The sequence below is a fragment of the Stegodyphus dumicola genome, chromosome X1, assembly GCF_044657685.1.
Source record: "Stegodyphus dumicola isolate Sdum_Otavi_A_Nest chromosome X1, ASM4465768v1".
In the NCBI taxonomy this organism is placed as follows: domain Eukaryota; kingdom Metazoa; phylum Arthropoda; class Arachnida; order Araneae; family Eresidae; genus Stegodyphus; species Stegodyphus dumicola.
The window spans coordinates 85,549,682-85,567,865 of record NC_140780.1 but is presented as its reverse complement, the minus strand read 5'-3'; the positions used below and the strand labels follow the sequence as shown (position 1 = coordinate 85,567,865).

At 32.0% G+C, this 18,184-nt stretch overlaps 1 protein-coding gene and 1 non-coding gene across 2 annotated transcripts in view; one reads left to right on the top strand and one right to left on the bottom strand.

Moving 5' to 3' along the window:
• LOC118196790 (uncharacterized) overlaps window positions 1-18,184 on the top strand; it is a 468,824-nt gene that overhangs the window by 368,541 nt on the left and 82,099 nt on the right. The gene's annotated exons all lie outside the window — the stretch shown is intronic.
• TRNAK-CUU (transfer RNA lysine (anticodon CUU)) lies at window positions 17,165-17,237 on the bottom strand. The gene has a single exon. It is a non-coding gene; the product is annotated as a tRNA-Lys (tRNA).

Sequence of the window (18,184 nt, the reverse complement as noted above, 5' to 3'; positions counted from 1 at the left end):
ATACTTCGCATCTTTGCGTACCACGTATTTTTCTTTTGCGTACTACCGGTTGAGAACCCCTGCTGTAGAGCATTTATGCAAAGTATAGAATAAATTGAGATGTTTCCTATGTTATGAGGAAAACAGTCCTCTGCTCCCATTTTTTTCCTTTAGATTACGTATAGCTTGTTCCAAATAAACGTATATATGCATTGCATTATTTAGGAAAACATTGGTTATCAGTGGTGGTAATAATCGCTTTCTGTTTATGTTATTTTTAATATTTAAAACCATTATCCAGAAAGCTTTTGTAATGTTTATACATTCTCATGTATTGTTTTATGTTTCTTAAAATGTATAAGTACATGTAATTTTTAAATACATTTTAACGAAATAAAATACTATGCCTCTCTGACTTTTAATTAGATTTCTCTAATTAAAAGGTACTCTCTAACTTTTAATTTTAGCAATATAGTATTTCCGAAGAGTTTGAAGCTTCCGTCATTCATACAGATTGTTATAAACAAGCTAAATAAAATTTGAAATGCAAAACTGCCTAAATCATAGAGCACCCTACAGCGCGTGTCTCTCATTAAACCTGTGTAACTTAGGTGAGATAATTTGCTTAGGAAAATGACAAGCTTTGACAGCAAGGAAAAAAATCACTTCATTGTAAAATAATTCTCCAAGCAATTTCTATGCTTAATATATACGAATAGGAAATAATTCATTGTTATCCAAGTGTACAGGAGTCATTTATTCCCCTCCTCCGAAAAAAAATAATAAAAAATAAAAACATCAGATTTTATACTGCTAGATATTTCTGATTGAAATATTCACAGTTGTAAAATGTAATATAAATGCAGGGAGTTCAGGATTCTTTCCTGAGATACAATGCGCCACATAGGTACTAAATGATTAACTAATTCATCGACATTTTCGGCTAAGTATAGTCACTTTACACCAGGCGTCGGCAACCTTTTCTTGGCTGAGGGTCAAAATCAGCTAAATGTTAAGAAGACGTTTCAGGTCAGCGGTATTTTCATTTTAAAGCAGTCTTTCTTGGTGAATAAATTTTATTGAGAAACTACTACTAACAATAAGCTTTAAATTTAAACGCAAAAATCAAAATTTTAATGCTAATTATTATAGAAACAAACATAACTGAATGAACTTTATTTTCTCTTCGATATCAATGGCTTCTCTGATGCTGAACTTCTGACGCCAGTTTAGTCAAGTCTGGCTTATACTTATTCGCCTTGACGAATACAAGCATCTGAATGTTTGGTAGTTAAGCTGCTCCTGTACGTACTTACAATGAATTTCATGTGTGAAAGTATTTGCTTGCATTTTTAAGTTAAGCCGAATGCGGGCAAAATAGCAAGGCCAATTTTTTGGAATTACGGTTTACTGATTCGTGTTGCCAAATTTATCGACTTCTTCTAGAAATCATATTAAACATTTTAAAATGTATGTTCATTATTTCAACTTTATAATCAAACAGAAATTTTATTCTTATTATTAATTTTTGTCACGGGTCATATGTTGCCGAGTCCTGCTTTACAGCATGTGCCAAACACAGTCTCTAAGAATACAGAATTCAAAGATATAATTTAGACAAGTGATCTGTTTATGGAAGGATGTTGCCACTGCATATAAATTAGGTTATGCTAAAGTAGTCGAAAGCCATCTTGTAAGGTATTTTTTCCTCCCTGCCGTGTGTCATGGTGGTGTAATTGAAAGCACGTCCGGTTAACACCGGAAGGTGCGGAGTTCAATTCTTGGTGAGAACATAGTTCATTTTTTATGTTTACCGCTCTGAAATAACACTAATGGCTCTAGTAGTGGCGCCTGAACCAAAATGTTATGGATCACGTGTATTTGGCACCTTGATCTTTGCCTCCTCAGTCGTCCTTTAGTGGAGAGTGATGTAACGGATCTCTTTTCTTACCACGTGCCTTCTTAGTGCAATTGAAAACACGTCCGCCTAGCAATCGGGAGATCCTGAGTTCAAACCCCAGCAAGGGTATTCCTCATTTTTCCTATTTCCTTCTCCATATTAACCTAATGACTTTCTGCCTATGCAGAGGGATACATTTATGAAAGAAAAGTAAGAGAAACTGGCTCATATCCATGTTACACGTGGGAAAATTTCAGCGAACCCTTCACTGGGATTTGAACACCAGTCGAATTATCACTCTTCAGCCATTTTAAGTCTCGGTCGATGGTGATCCAGATCACTGCATACCCCAGTGCGCTTTAACAGAGAACAACCATCTTAGGCATCTTACAGACACTGATACTGAATTCAAGATATTCATGATTAATTGCTGCAAGGCTCACCATCCATTAAAACCATCACGGAAGTGCTTCAGTGCCAGGGACTCTAGTTCTGTCATCGTTGGCACCCCACTCCTAAACTTTGGCCCTCAGCGACAGAAGATTAAATACCTATGTTATAATTAAGACACAATAACACGCCAAATAAATACTAATTCAGAAGTCAAACAACAAAAATCAGCGTTATACCTACAAAATTTTCACAGGACTAGTTTCGATGGTTTTACCGAACCATCATCTTCAGCTGCAAAACCGCACCATTTGCGGTTTTGCAGCTGAAGATGATGGTTCGGTAAAACCATCGAAACTAGTCCTGTGAAAATTTTGTAGGTATAACGCTGATTTTTGTTGTTTGACTTCTGAACCTATGTTATATTTGTGTCGTTAATATTTAAACCTCCAATAACACAAACGTACTTTCTAACTTTGCCTTCAAAAGCATTTAATTATGTTTACAAAGCCTCCTAATTTAGCCTTCAGAATCCCAAAGGGGAAATTATGCTTCCTAACTACAGGTCAAGGTCAATTTACATCTATATGTGCCACCAGTAAGACCCAAATGTGCCTTCAGTGTTTCCATAATAGGACAGAAACCTAAATAATTTGCGACCAAGATCTATGGCAGTTATTGGTCACGAGTTAGTGTAAGACTTTCATGGGATCAGTAATTGTACTATATTAAATGAACATTTTATGAACCATGAATAACTGATCTCAGACTAAGTCTGATCACTTAACTATCAATAAATTACAATCAACTGCAACTCAGTATTGTGGAACCTAATAATTTACAACCCAGTATTGGTTTGAATTGAAATACCCAGACAAATATTGTACTACTAATCATGTCCAACCATCTAAAAAATCTGCATATTGCAGCCATTCCATCATGCAACACCTTTATGTATGATATTTGTTGTATATAACGCACTTGCATCTTTTCGTATCTTGTGATTTATGTCACATACATTGTATATTATACAATCGTACTCCAATTGCGAGCATATACTATAGCATAAGTTGAAGTTATCTGATGTATTTTGCAACACCATTTACAGTATCCATTCTGTCTCGTAGCCATTTATAATATGTATTGCATCTTGAAACACCATTTGTATTTATCATACATATCTGCTGTTCAAACTCTAAACTTCATTTATTAATGTGCTACTGCTAAATGGAACCTGTTCAACCACATTATTGGTGACAACTATTAATATGTCACCTATAATCTGTTCCTCAAAAGTCAAATTCTAAGAATGCTGTTAAAATTCCATATGTATTGTTAATACTCCCTATGCCAATTCATAAACCAATCCTCTAAGGAGAATGTGGTATGAAGGATTACCAGTGATGTGCGGTCATTGTAGTTCATAATTGTCTGGTTCAATTATGTATTACTTAGAGCCTAATGTGAGGCTTTCTTTTGTGAAGGGTTTTGTAAGAGATCATGTATATTACATATTGGGAAAACTATGAAAACATCAATGCAGCATGCCCGTTATCTTGTATTTATTCGGACCCGGGTAGAAATACAAATGTCCAAGGGACTTAACTTTTGGATCAGTGATAGGTCCACAGTTTAAACAATCATTCTATGAGAGACGTTTGGAGTTCCGTAATAAGGAAAGATTGCATACTTTGTATGATCTACCTCGTAAGCTTGAGTTATTGATGCAAGCTGAAAAAACATGACTCATTTAAAGCACACGACTAACTCGATATTATTACACACTTATCGGGGAAATATCAGCAAAATAACACGGAAAAATGTTACCTGATAAATTATTAAAGACAAGGTGGTCTACGATACGTTGGCTTTCTCTACTTTTCTTGTAACATTATATATGATGTCATATGATCACGCGTCGTGGAAAGCAAAGATATTGATGATATTCGTGATAATCCCCCTTTTCTTGACCAGTTTAGGCATGTCTCGACACTATAAATTCCACAAGGGTCGGTACCAAAATCTTTGGATCGCCACATTATTCTGACCAATGTATTGTGTTGAATGGGTAACCAGATTTTTTCCCTTAAGTGGATTTTCTGGATTCTTTCCACTATTCGAGTACATGTAGGCTCTGATAAAAAACTGATATCATCAAAACTCTCTTACAGTCCATAGTGCTTCAGGAATCAGTAATCTATGGTCACAGTCTGTCTTAATTTTGAAATTTCCTCTTAATTAATCCTCCTCGAAGTGCCTTTTCAGTACGGCGGATGAGTATTCATTGACTGACATCGAGCTCTTAATTTCTGACATATTTGGTTCTGGAGCTTCTGTTCGTTGCATCTCATTTGTGGAAAATAATAAATTTTATTGTACCATTTTTTTTTCTTTCCGTCGTTTTATTGGATTTTAAGTGTATGTGTGTATAACTCTATATATTTCGGTTCGATCTTACAAAAGGCAGATTTCTGTAGCTGAAAAACATATTTCAATAACTGAAGCACAGAGGGCTTTTCTTTCTAGTCACACATTCCAATATAAAGAATGCACACAAAGCACCATTTTCATGAAACATAAAAAATAACACATGTAAATTACAATAACTATCAAATAGCAAACATAACGAACAAATGAGTGTTTATTTGCATTAAAAATTAATTCCAATTATCGTATGATACAAAACGCTTTCATGTTTGTGAAATTTACAAATAGTTCAAATTTGCATTCCGTTAAAAACTTCTGAATAGTTTTGAAATTTAAGATTCATAAAGTACGTAGTCTAAGAATGCGTATTCGAAATTACATCTTAAAAGGTTTAGCCACCTTGCAGTTTACGTCTAAGCGTGATAGAAATCTGTCAGGTGAAGAAAATAAGATTTTCAGTTTAATAAACATCTTTATAACCTAGATGCTACTAAGTCTTTTTAATTTGTTTTCCCGAAAGCTATTATTACGCATCCTAAAGTACGGCTTATTAGTAGAAGGATTCAGAACAATCCTAAATAATTCCTCCTTGCAGACTCAAATGCAGTCCACTCTAAGCCTCTTTTATCCTCATCTAATCTGTTTTGATAGGATTAAAAGTCATACAATTAATTCTACCACGAGGCAGGCAAAAGTATACGAAGTCACAAACCCAATGCAGCACTGGATTTTACGTAATGAATGCAGTGAACTTGAAGTCTACAATAGAATAACCGCTGATTTAAACTTATGAGTCTGCAATTCAAATAGTTGATAGGATTGTTTTGATAGGATTAAAAGTCATACAATTAATTCTACCACGAGGACAGGCAAAAGTATACGAAGTCACAAACCCAATGCAGCACTGGATTTTACGTAATGAATGCAGTGAACTTGAAGTCTACAATAGAATAACCGCTGATTTAAACTTATGAGTCTGCAATTCAAATAAAAATTTACTCTTCTATACGTCAGATATAAATGGATGTAGGAATATAATTGCAACCTCCCAAAGCTTCATAGAAATGATATTTTTGCACTCAATCGATGAAACTTTAATAGAGTAAATTATTGTTCACACTATTTTCATGCATGAAAATTGCGGCGATATGAAATTTTCTAAGTACTTTTAACAAAAACCTGTTAAGGTCAAGCATTTCGAGTTCGGATATGCCTAAATGAATATACCGTGGTATATTCTTAATATGGATGTGAAATGCTTTCGTATATCTTTTGTGCGTTACGTGCTAAGTATAATATACTTATTACATATAGCACAAATAAACGACGATTATGCGCATTTATTTGTGTTTAGTATGCGAAACCGTAGCAAACGCATATATAATACTCATATATAAAGTATAATAAAATGTGCTTCAAAGGAATTGCCCGTGGTTTTGTTGTTCCAGCATTTGTTGTTAAACCCTTGTTTCTGTTTTAGAAGCTGCTTTAAACTTCTGCCATACAGACATTTTATAAATTTCTGATCAGCAAGAAATGTGAAATTAAAAAAGCAGGAAAAATCTTTTTATGCTACTCTTACACCCGGAAAATTTTAATGACCCCCAAAACTGCATAAGCACCAGCACTATTTGAATAAGTGATATAAGAAGAGTCATAAATCGTCATTTCTTATTTTGAGTTATGGCTTTTAGCATTAGTTACTTTAAAACACACGCAATACGTAAAGAGAGACTTCTTCATTCAGAAAAGAGATATCAAATATGAGCTTGTATGACAGTAGAATGGGCATGGTTAAGAGCAGAAAAAGCTTGAATCAATGGAAGGATTTATTTATCTCATTTAAAATTATAAAAAAGATACAAAAGATACTTGCGTATTTCTGATCTCAAGAAATCAGCGGAAAAAGAAAATGAAAATTCTCTCTGCAAAAACTCAAGGGAAATCGCAGCAGGGGTGCTTAAGTATATAAATTGTCTTTTCTAAATCCCAAATAGTAACTTTACACTAGCAGAATACTTTTACATACCGCTCAACAGCATCCTATACCAATTCAGCACGCCACTTTCTTCCATTATTCCATCAAATAGTATCTTTATTTAGGTCTTTTTTACCTGCCTTTATATTCTGCCAGATGCTTTTAATTAATTAATATAATATGTAATATATAAAATAATTTTGTATATATATATATATACATACATAGAGAGAGAGAGACTGATATCTTTATAGGCGTATATAGACGCAATGCACATATATTTCACACGCTGACAAATGAATAATCTCATTGAGCATTATGATCAGCCTCGTAATATCATGGCTGACTCACCACTGATCAAGCGGTAAACTTTCTGAACACTGGTAGTTCGACACGGTTTCAAACCATTTTGGCGAACAGTTTGGCAGCGTAGGAAGTTTTGCAGTTTTCCTAATGTACAAATGGAATATACAGTTGTTTCGCTCATGTTTTCTATTTCTTCCCTTTGTTAGATAGCTTCCGAGTGATTTGTCGTAATTTAAATAATGCAATCCGATCATTAAACCATTTTGTTCCACTTTTGGCTCACTTAACAGCTGAAACCCGTCGTGTTATGTCTTCAGTATGCATTTAGTATGTGTTTGGACGAAACCTGTACGAAACGTATAAGCAGAGGACAAGCAGTTACCGCATGTTATAACAAATTGATCGGTGAGCTTTGAACTGGCACTGTATGTGTTCATTACGATTGTGTTCATTATGTGTTCATTACGATTTACATCCGGCGAGCTAGGAATCCCGGATGTTGATTGCAATTCATCAGCATGTTGTTCACATCATTGTAGCATTGTAGAACAATTCCGACCTTATGAGATGAAGCGTTGTTCTGCTAAAATGTCCATTTTTCCTTAGAATGAAATATGAAGCCCTAAAAATGTTTGACCTATGGATCAGTGATGTCCTTATAGTCTGAAGCTTTCATGCTATGTATATAAAAACCGCGGGTCTCAGAGACCCTAATGCGAACGAACTAAAATGCATAATATCTCCACTACTGGCCTGCTTGCATTCTGCAGTACAGGTGTCAATCAGCTGACTTTGCGTGAGAGATGGCATTATCTATGGCCATTTAAGTGGGAAAAAACATATCGTAATTCATCCTACCAGGAAATTCTTTTCTATTTTAAAATGGTTTAATTTCTATTTTCATGAACGTACTGCAGTCCTAAACACCGATAACGCTGGTTTAACTGCATAATATCTAGCAGTACTGCGAACCTATATTTAACATTCAGTGGTGAAATTCCGGTATCCAGTCAACTTGTGCATGTGAAATGAGTCATTGAAAACGCCTGCTTTCCTTCACCAAGCGAGACAATACCTGATGTTCGTATTCATTCATCAAACACGGAATGCAACGGTTTAGCGTTTGCTTCCAGTGTTACTTTCCTTTTACCGCTTTTTATAGTTACTATGAACGGCAGCTGGAAAAAAACTTCACAGAAAGTACTTTTCGAAGATATATGTTTCTAGATTTCGGAGTATCATAATCTAGACGTATCAATGTTTCCACAGATTTCCTCATTTTAAGCACATTTAGCGCATTAAGTAATGCCTCGGTATCCTGCAGCCGTTTAAAAATGCCCGGAACTAACTGCCCAAAATTGTCAGGTAAGTATTAATTAACACTTTCGTTTTATCATATGCTGTATACGTCATCTGGGCAAGGGTATTCTTAGAGCATACCGGGAAGTCATAATGTTTTGCTTATCAGACTAAATCGTGAGAAATGAGTGACGCGTGTAACACAGTTTTCATGCTGTTGGTAACGTACATGACAAAGCTGATATTAGGCTCTGGCATCAATTATTATACATTTTTAGAAGTGATCATGTTGTAACAGTAGAAAGATACATAAAACGTTACAAAGGACATGCATTATAAATTGTGCAACAACATAAAGAGGGTATCTTTCTGCTTTAAGATTATTATTATATGCACATATCTTACAACACACATTGTAGATATCTAACCAGTTGGATATTAGATACCTGACTGTCATTTAGTTCGGCATCTTGAGCGTTCTGCGACAGGAAGACTTTAAACAATGATTAAGATTCCAACCAGGTGAATGGAGATAGTATGTCTTATATTAAGCCGAAGGTTTTCTATGTAAATTAGCATAAGCGCCGTTGAAGCAATTTGGCGTAAGTAAGTAAATGTAAATGAAAACAAGCTAATGAAATAAAATCCATTCTTTCTATTATACTTGATTCTGATTACCATTTAAATCTTCCTTTTTCAGATTCAGCAAAAATTCCTAAAATTCCTAAATGTGTCAATTTTATTTATTTCCCAAACTACCTTTCTCTTCAACAGCAGCTGTTGTCCTAATTCTCATTTTGTGGCAAAGTATATTAATGACAAACAAGTCATGACTTCACCAAAAAGATACTGATTACTTACAAATTCTTCTGTTTATGCCACAGGTAAACTATTTTTGTCAAAAACATCCCATATAGTTCAATGAAAACAAGCAAAATGTCTTTGAAATTATAAACATCAAAATCCCACATAACTTTTCTACCGTTATATGCAAAGCTAGCAGATATTCTGCATATCTCTAATGAAATATAGTAGCATTTTGAGTACTGAGGTTTCGATATTAGGCACAAAAATGATTAGAAGGTCCTAGCACCTAGCACTGAACACGAAATTATAATATTTTCCCTATCTTGCTTTTTCGTGTCATTTAATGTTTTCTTTTCATGGAATTTCAGCTCTTAATTTCTATGCAATTTATCCTGCATTGTTGGAGTTTGGCGAAATTCATTCACCTTCTTAGTTGCTGCTAGAAATAAATAGTTTAATTTCAATAGTTCTGCCGAAACCTGCGAATTCTTCAATTTTCGCAAATTCTTTCAAGGTTATTATGCTTATCCTTTCATCCACATAATGCGCTTTACGTAAACACCTGTAATGCGCTTTACTTTGTATTATCAGAATGTATAATAAAAACGGCTGTCTTTTTGTTGATAAAATGTTTCCACATGAAGGTATATTACCTGTTCATCAATTTAAATCTTCAGCTTGAAGAAAAAATCCTGCCAAGTATTATCTGAAATGTTTTAAAGTTAAATAAAAAGTTGTATAAATTTCTCTTCGCATAATCTGAATAATTTTCCTGAAAGCAAATTAATATAATTCCACATTTGGGCTTATTCTTCATATAGTCTTACATTAAATGCTAAATATTGGATAGGATAATCTCCAGTTAACTGGATTCTAACAGAAGATAATTCCTTTTTGGATATCAATAGGACGTTTTCCTAAATTTCTAACAGTTCTATTTAAAAATTTATGAAATCTTCGCGTCCAAGTTGGGCAGAAGATACCATAAACTCAGTTTAAAAGTTCATTCAAGTCTTGTTTAGGTGCGTATATTCTATTTTGAAGTTTCTGGAATCAGTTTCTTCTAGTGAATTCATTCAGTAAAATATTTTTTACATTTTGATTCGTAGAGTTTCTTCCAGAAGTTTAATTTCATAATTTTATCACTTTAAGATTTGAATTCACATTTTCTTTTTCCTTTCACGTTTCAGTACCAAGTTCTGAAACCGGCATGTTCAGCTAAATATGTAACTTAATGTATTTGTGTAATTTTAACTCATATTATTTTCTTTTGTCTAAATATCAATAGGTTCAAACAATATAATATATTATTTCTAAAACTGTAAAGTACCGGAGTATATCAGCTTCGTTTTAAAACACCGGTATCGTCTTTTACATGACGCTGTTATACGGATCTTGCACTTAAACAATAGTACGTCACGGGCGTATTATTTCAAATTCAAAACAAAATCTTACTTGGAAATGGTAAGGGGATACTAAATTTAGATATGCATATGGAGTTTGTAATTAATTAACCTGGAAAATTTGATGTAAAAAAGAAAATAATTGCACACTTTCATTTCGTTTGGAACTGTCTTTCATACCACGGCACTAATGTGAGGCTTGTCATTATTATTTACAACCATCCTCACATTACATAACATTCTGCCACCTAACTGCCGAAGCGAAGTTCTATATCTTAAAAACTGCTTTAATAGTAGAGTAATATCGGTGGTGCCTCTAATTAAAACAATCCAAAATATGTCTCCATCATATACCTGCCTGGATAATTATCATGGTAATCGGAGACTGATTACTAGTCTGAATACAAAAGTTTGATTTTGATTACCGTGATATGCTTATTTTTTCTTGCGAATAAAATATCTGCATACCGATGAGACGCAAATTTCTCGGTGATAAGACTGATAGATGACTGACGTGCTCGACCTTAATTTAGGAAACTGCATAGTTGACAAAGCCTGGACACATAAAATGAATCCTATTTATAATCCCAACTTACTCTGTCTTCATTTCATCTCATTTCTTTTATTAATGCAATTATAGAATTTTTGCTAAACGTAATATCAGATCAACTAAATATATTTATTATATCAATATATAATACTTTACTGTACATTACTTATACTTTACATTCATACTATTTGCAAGTTTTCATAAAATGTTCTGGTTTTTGCTAGTTTTACTTTTATGTGTTCTGCAATGCTGAAAGTGGAAAAAATTAACTTCTCAGATTTTAACATTGAAATTAAATGTTTTAGTTGAACACTGTTATTGAATATAATACAAATGAATACAAAGTACAAAAATTAATGACTCTTTCTCGAATACAAATTCAGAGATTTTAAACAGAATTGACACAATTTTCTTAAATCCAAGCAGCTGAAATTTGCAAAACAATGAGCGAGGCCAACTTACTCAGAATAGTTTAATTCATTCGCATCCTACCTAAATGACTTATTTAATAAGTTATTAAGTTTGCATTTTCTAGGAGATTTCAGAGCAAACAAACGAAAGGAAAAATAAATATATTAATAATTGGAAATCTTTAAGATTATTTAGTAATTATGGTATTCTGATATGAGGGCTAAAATGATACATTCGGGAAATTTAGGTGCTCTCTGATTTCACATTTTAAGTTTGAGCAAAGTGTAGAGCTAAAAATATTTAGAATTTGCTGTGATGTCCTGTATATTTTATAATATACATTTATATGCCTTAGTGAAGTCTGAATCCCATGATACATTGTTACTTAGACATGGTAACTTACATGATAACTTAGACATAAATATCATCTTCTTACGATCCAGATTTGATGCTAATACTATATCCAAATTTAAAACGGTAATGTTACTTTAGAAACTCTTATTTTGATATTTGTTTTCAGTTATTGCTTTATGCAAAAAATATTATTAGCTTTTGCACTACAATCTTCTGTTACCGTAATGAGCAATTCGCATCAACATGAGTACTTTTGAATAAATCAGCATTCACCATTGTATAGTTTAATATGCATTCTGTATTTACTTGTGGTTTAATTTTAAATTTATTACAGTTACTGTATTCTTCAGAGAAGTTTAATAGTCAGTTCAGTCTTTAATACTCGACAAATTTATTGCGTTAGAGTAGATGAATACCTAAAAAGTTTAAACGGTTAAAAAATATTAAAACTTGACTATTTAACATTTTAAAAGTAAGTTTTATTACGCTATCATAGCTTTAAGAAAATATTATTTTCAATTAATTTTGTGATTTAAACAACAGATTTAATCAGAGAAATGCTACTTACGTTGTTTCTAAAGGCCCTCATTTTACTATTGTTTTTAGTGTGTTATCTAACTTAAAAGAACTTGAATGCAATATAATATCCATGTTAAATTAAAAAACAGCATTTTTATATCGCCTTTTTATTTCAAACAGCATTTTACTTGAATCATCACACTGAATAAATTCTTTTCGACTATACTTTCAAAACTTATTAATACGAAAGTAATGCATGATAGCAAGGCGAAAGGTAAAATCATTATACAAAACAAAAAAGGAGAGTCATTGCTTTACATGTACAGATGCGGTATAAGTATTAAAAAGGTATCCTTCAGGACGGCTTGCTAAACAAGTATATTTAATTCGTATTACTGAGAGCAGCGACAGATCAATTTCTTCTTTCTGTCTACAAATGGTATTGAACAGAAGATAAGTTATATGTTTCATTTTGTAAGACTAAGCAAACTTAATTATACAAGCGCGACATGAACTAACTTTTGTTTAAGTGTCTATACAATTGCAGATATACAAGCAGTTTTGAAACATTATGTCTTGGAAAATAAAAGAAATAATGCATAACATTTATCATACTTTATCATCTTTTTCATTAAATTATGTTCTTCGCTTCTGAGCTATGATGTCACCACTGTTTTCTTAGACCGCTTTATTGGAGACCATAATAATATATTTATTCTTCCATGACCTCTTTCGCTATTCTCTTTCAAATTGCTAATTTAGTTATTCTCATATAACTGGATTGAATAGAGGACAATATTCTAGAAATGATACCGAGTAATTGAGCTTGAAAACTCTAGTGTTCAATCTTCTGTGATCAGAAACGAATTTGTTTCAATTTGTTTTAGTATAACATTAAATTGATATTTGGTGGAATAGAGAAAAATCTTTTCTGGCACTTCAAGTAAAGAGTAGAGTACGCTTATGCTTTTTTTAGATCACAGACCTATAAACATACTGATTCTCATCTGAGATTCTCGAAACTAATTCAACAAGAAAATCGACAGAATAATTGCTTCTTCATTGAAATTTAAACGGGATTTCTAAAAGAGTACTCATTATAGGAATACAATAAATATCATATAATTTTAAAATTCCTGTTCCAATTTAGTTTTAAATAATTATTATCCATGTATTTTTTTAAATAACTTTAACTGTATGATTATACTCTCAAAGAGAAACTCCTAAAATAATTAGTGTAATTTTAGTAGCATTCTCACTTAAAACTATATCACATATAATTAAAATATTGTAATTCTTTAAAACGTAATTTATACAAACTGAATTTCAAACGACATGAAGGACTAATTTTCTAACAAAATTTGTCTTAAAGAATAAATATTATAAATAATTTACATGAAAAATTATGTATTAGAGAATAAAATATGAGAGTAAGGGCCATTCTTTACTAACTGAAGTATTTGAATAATTTAATCTTAACAAACCACTCATTAGAACTGCCTCAAATAAGAACGACCTATTAGAGCGATTAAATTATTTTGCAATTGATTTGTTCTCTAAAGCATTTTGGACAATTCTGCATCAGGGATTTTAGTTTATTAACCTTGAAACCAAATATTTCATATTGGCTAAATGGCTATATTTTAATAATCATTCAAGTAATATATTATTATGTAATTTTTCGATCAATATAAAGTTAACATATAAGGTCTGTGTGAAAACTTCGTTGAAATACAAATAGGCGTTAAAATTACATTAATTATGTAATTGAAAATTACGATGATGGTCTCACAAGTATATATGTGTACAATGTTTTGTATCCGATAATAGATGTTGGAATCTATTGTAACATCCATTATATATACATATGTAATATTATAAATTTTAACTGGCGACAAATGGAAATCACTCTGAAAAATAAAGTTCTGAAAAGTGTTTTATTTAGAAACCGTATGTGACACCAACGGAAAGATGCAGTATGCTGAAGGTATCTAGTCACTTGTTAATTATCTGTTGCTAACAGTCACAGGGCTGCAAAAGTCTAGGCTTTCAAACATGCAGTGCATAAGAAATGTCAGTTGTTTTCATTAACGTTATATAAAGTTTAAAAAAGAACCTGTTTATTGTGAACTATTATTTGAGATTTAAGGGAAAAGGAAGTGCACAAAACTTTCTGCACGAACTTTGTTACATATTTAGTCGAGTTAGTATTAAGTACATCTCTCTCCATTTTGAAATACTGTGTATAATTTCATACGTTTTATTAATGAGACCGTGCAATTTTGGAAATGAGAAATTTTCGTGTATAATCTTTTTGACATGTAAAATTATAAGGCTGTTGTAGAATTTAATAGTCGGCTGAAATATGGGATTCTTAATTGGAACTGCGACTCTTAATATATTAGACAGAACTGTTCCTGAAATAAATACTTGCATTTAGAATTTTTTTCTTTTTCCCACACATTGAAATTTTCCATTTTAAAATGACAATTATGAATTTAAATTTAATTTACCATTTTGAATTATTTTATAATTTTCTGTCCCTTATTTCATTTAGGTATGTATCGAAATTCGTTTATTTTCCATCCATGCGCGTTGAAAAAAAGAAATTAATTATCGGGAGAAAAGGCTACAATGTTTCATTATTTAAACAAAAACTTCTAGTTTAAATCAATTGCATTCTAATTTTAACATGCAACGTAACCCTAAAATACAATAAAACATTTTCCAAGAATTTTGTTAAATTGACATTTACTTTTAGATGAATGTAAGTTTCATTGCACGTTTGCAACTTTAGATTCATGTTTCCACCATTACAATGTTTCATTATTTAAACAAAAACGTCTAGTTTAAATCATTTGCATTCGAATTTTGTTATGCAAAGTAACCTTAAAATACAATAAAACATTTTCCAAGAATCACGTTAAATTGACATTTACTTTTAGATCAATGAACGTTTCATTGCACGTTTGCAACTTTAGATTCATGTTTCCACCATTACAATGTTTCATTATTTAAACGAAAACTTCTAGTTTAAATCATTTGCATTCGAATTTCTAAATCATTTGCTTTAAATCATTTGCATTCGAATTTCTAAATCATTTGCTTTAAATCATTTGCATTCGAATTTTGTTATGCAAGGTAACCCTAAAATACAATAAAATATTTTCCAAGAATTAAGTTTAATTGACATTTACTTTTAGATCAATGTACGTTTCATTGCACGTTTGTAACTTTATATTCATTTTTCCACCATTACAATGTTTCATTATTTAAACGAAAATGTCTAGTTTAAATCATTTGCATTAGAATTTTGTTATGCAAAGTAACCCTAAAATACAATAAAACATTTTACAAGAATTACGTTAAATTGACATTTACTTTTAGATCAATGTACGTTTCATTGCACGTTTGCAACTTTACATTCTTGTTTCCACCATTATTTTACATTCTTTATTTAAAACTTCTTGAATAAAAAATTAATTTAATGATATAATGGGGCAAATTACTATAAAAGCACGAAATTCCACTTACTATTTCCTATGTTCTTAAAGAAAAAGCATCATCTCTTCCAAAGTTCAACCGATTTTTTTTTCTCCATTTTTCCTACGCGGTGCTTTGCATTGCCAAAACTTCTTTATCCAAAGATTTTTACCCCATATAACTGGAACTAACAGTCCTCTTGAAAACGGATTTTCTCTAACGGGCATTACTTGCACAGATCTCAATAGTTTAATTCGTCAGTGAAAGAAATAGACAGAATTCTAATAACGTCTTTTTTCCCACAGAGGTGCAGGGTATAGAAGCCTAATACAAGTCGAATCCCTTTGGTGCCGTATAGTGTGGTTTTATAGCCTTGGCACTCCTTTTTCCTCTCATATAGCAAGGCTTTAAAATAAAGCCCTATCTTTCTTAAAAGACAGTTTCGGGACATTTTTCTGATGAAGTACAAAAACAAAATGTTTATATTGAAACGTTTTATCTCTTTTGACAAATGCGGGTCTCAAAAGATAACTTTTTACTGTAGTCTAAGATTATTATCGATAGTCATGTGCAGCGAAGTCTTAAAATGAAAACTCTGCTTTACGTGATGGTCCTCTGAACAGATTTGACATTTGCAGAAGTATAAGGAGGTAAATTTGTTTCTCATCAATTTAAAAAGATTATTTCTACAGTTGTTTTGCTTTACGACATTTCCGTGAGAGCCTGAAAACATTTTTATGTATACGTCTATAATCTATTTCATTATATCACTAGAACTTCATGGTAAACGCAGAGCTTTTAAATAATGGATTTCAGTACGAAGTGTATGTAGAATTACGACAAACCATTCCAATTCCAATGAGAGTTAACTTTTCTTTAAGAAACCAAACGATGACATTTAACATTTTATGCACTTTTTCTAATTACATTGCTGGGCTGTTGAATTAAAAACGACAATGTAGATCCAGCACATTTTATTGATTTCTATTTTCGGAAACTAATTGATATTTCGGAAACTAATTGATTTCGGAAGCTAATTAATTGATTTCAGCAGATTTACAGAAAAGTAGCTGAAAACAATGTATTGTTGCCTGCGTATGGGTTCTAAACGACTGAATGCACAAATCCGATAATAGGTTAATAAAATGTATCCTTATCAAAAGAAACATACCCTGGCGGAGAAGAAGAAGGCGGGAGAAATACCTTACATTCTACCCCTTTTAAAGGGCGACTTTTTAGGGGATCCAATCGCCAAATCTTTAGTGGGGAGAAATCACCATCGACCACCCTTTTAGTTCGGGCACCACTGTAGAGACATTAGGTAATTTTTTAAAGAAAGAGAGATGAAAAATATGCAACGCCTTCGCCGGGAATCGAACCACGGACCTCTCAATTAAGCGCCGAGTGTGCTGACCACTACACCACGAAGGCTCGTTAAGAAGGCGGAAGAAATACCATATACATGTATTCATAAATATTTGCGCTTTCTTTAAAAAGACGTTTTCTATAATATAAACAAGTATTAATTAATTACAAGCTGTGAAAGTATAGTTAACGGCCATTTTTTACGAATGGTTGCATTTATCTGGCAAGAAGTATGGAATTCTTCGAAATTTTTTGGTTATTATCCTTCCAAGTTTATTGGTTTCGTTTCGAAATTTTACAGTAAAAGGCTTCAGCGTTTTTCGCTAGCACTGAAATTATATGAATTCATGCAAATACAATTTACTTTCTTTTCTTTCCTGGTATATAGTGTTTTATAAAAATAATTCTTACAATGGATGATCTTGAATATGCTTTATCTTAATCTGATTTGTTTACCGTCTTACATTTAGTGATATTTTTGTTTAGAATAAAATAATTTCTTGATACCATCAAAACACTCCTTAGTTACAAGATATCCATGACAAAAAGATTACGAAGTGCTTGATAGTGAATTTCTCTTTCATTAAGTATTATTAAGAACATTAAGTATTGGTACATTTCATTAAGAACATTAAGTATTCGTACATTTCATTAAGAACATTAAGTATTGGTACGGCTTATGTCGCACAGCGGAAATTTTGTTTTGAAATAAAGGCGTAGACTTTCTTCCATTTTAAAAAGCTTTGAAAATAGGATAAATGAATTATAGAAGCTGTACTATTATAGTTTTCTTCCCAATAGATTCAGATAACATAAGAAGAGTAAATGGTAAATGACATTCGTGCAAAGTTCAGATATAATAAGCCAGAGCTCTGATTGTAAAATATGAAATATTAGTTAAAATGTTTTTAGTTAATGGGCAGATGGAGTTCTCTTTAAATTTTATTTCATCTAATTTAAGATTTACAAGGGATAAAAATGTTTAAAATAAAACTAAAAATAAATAATCTATT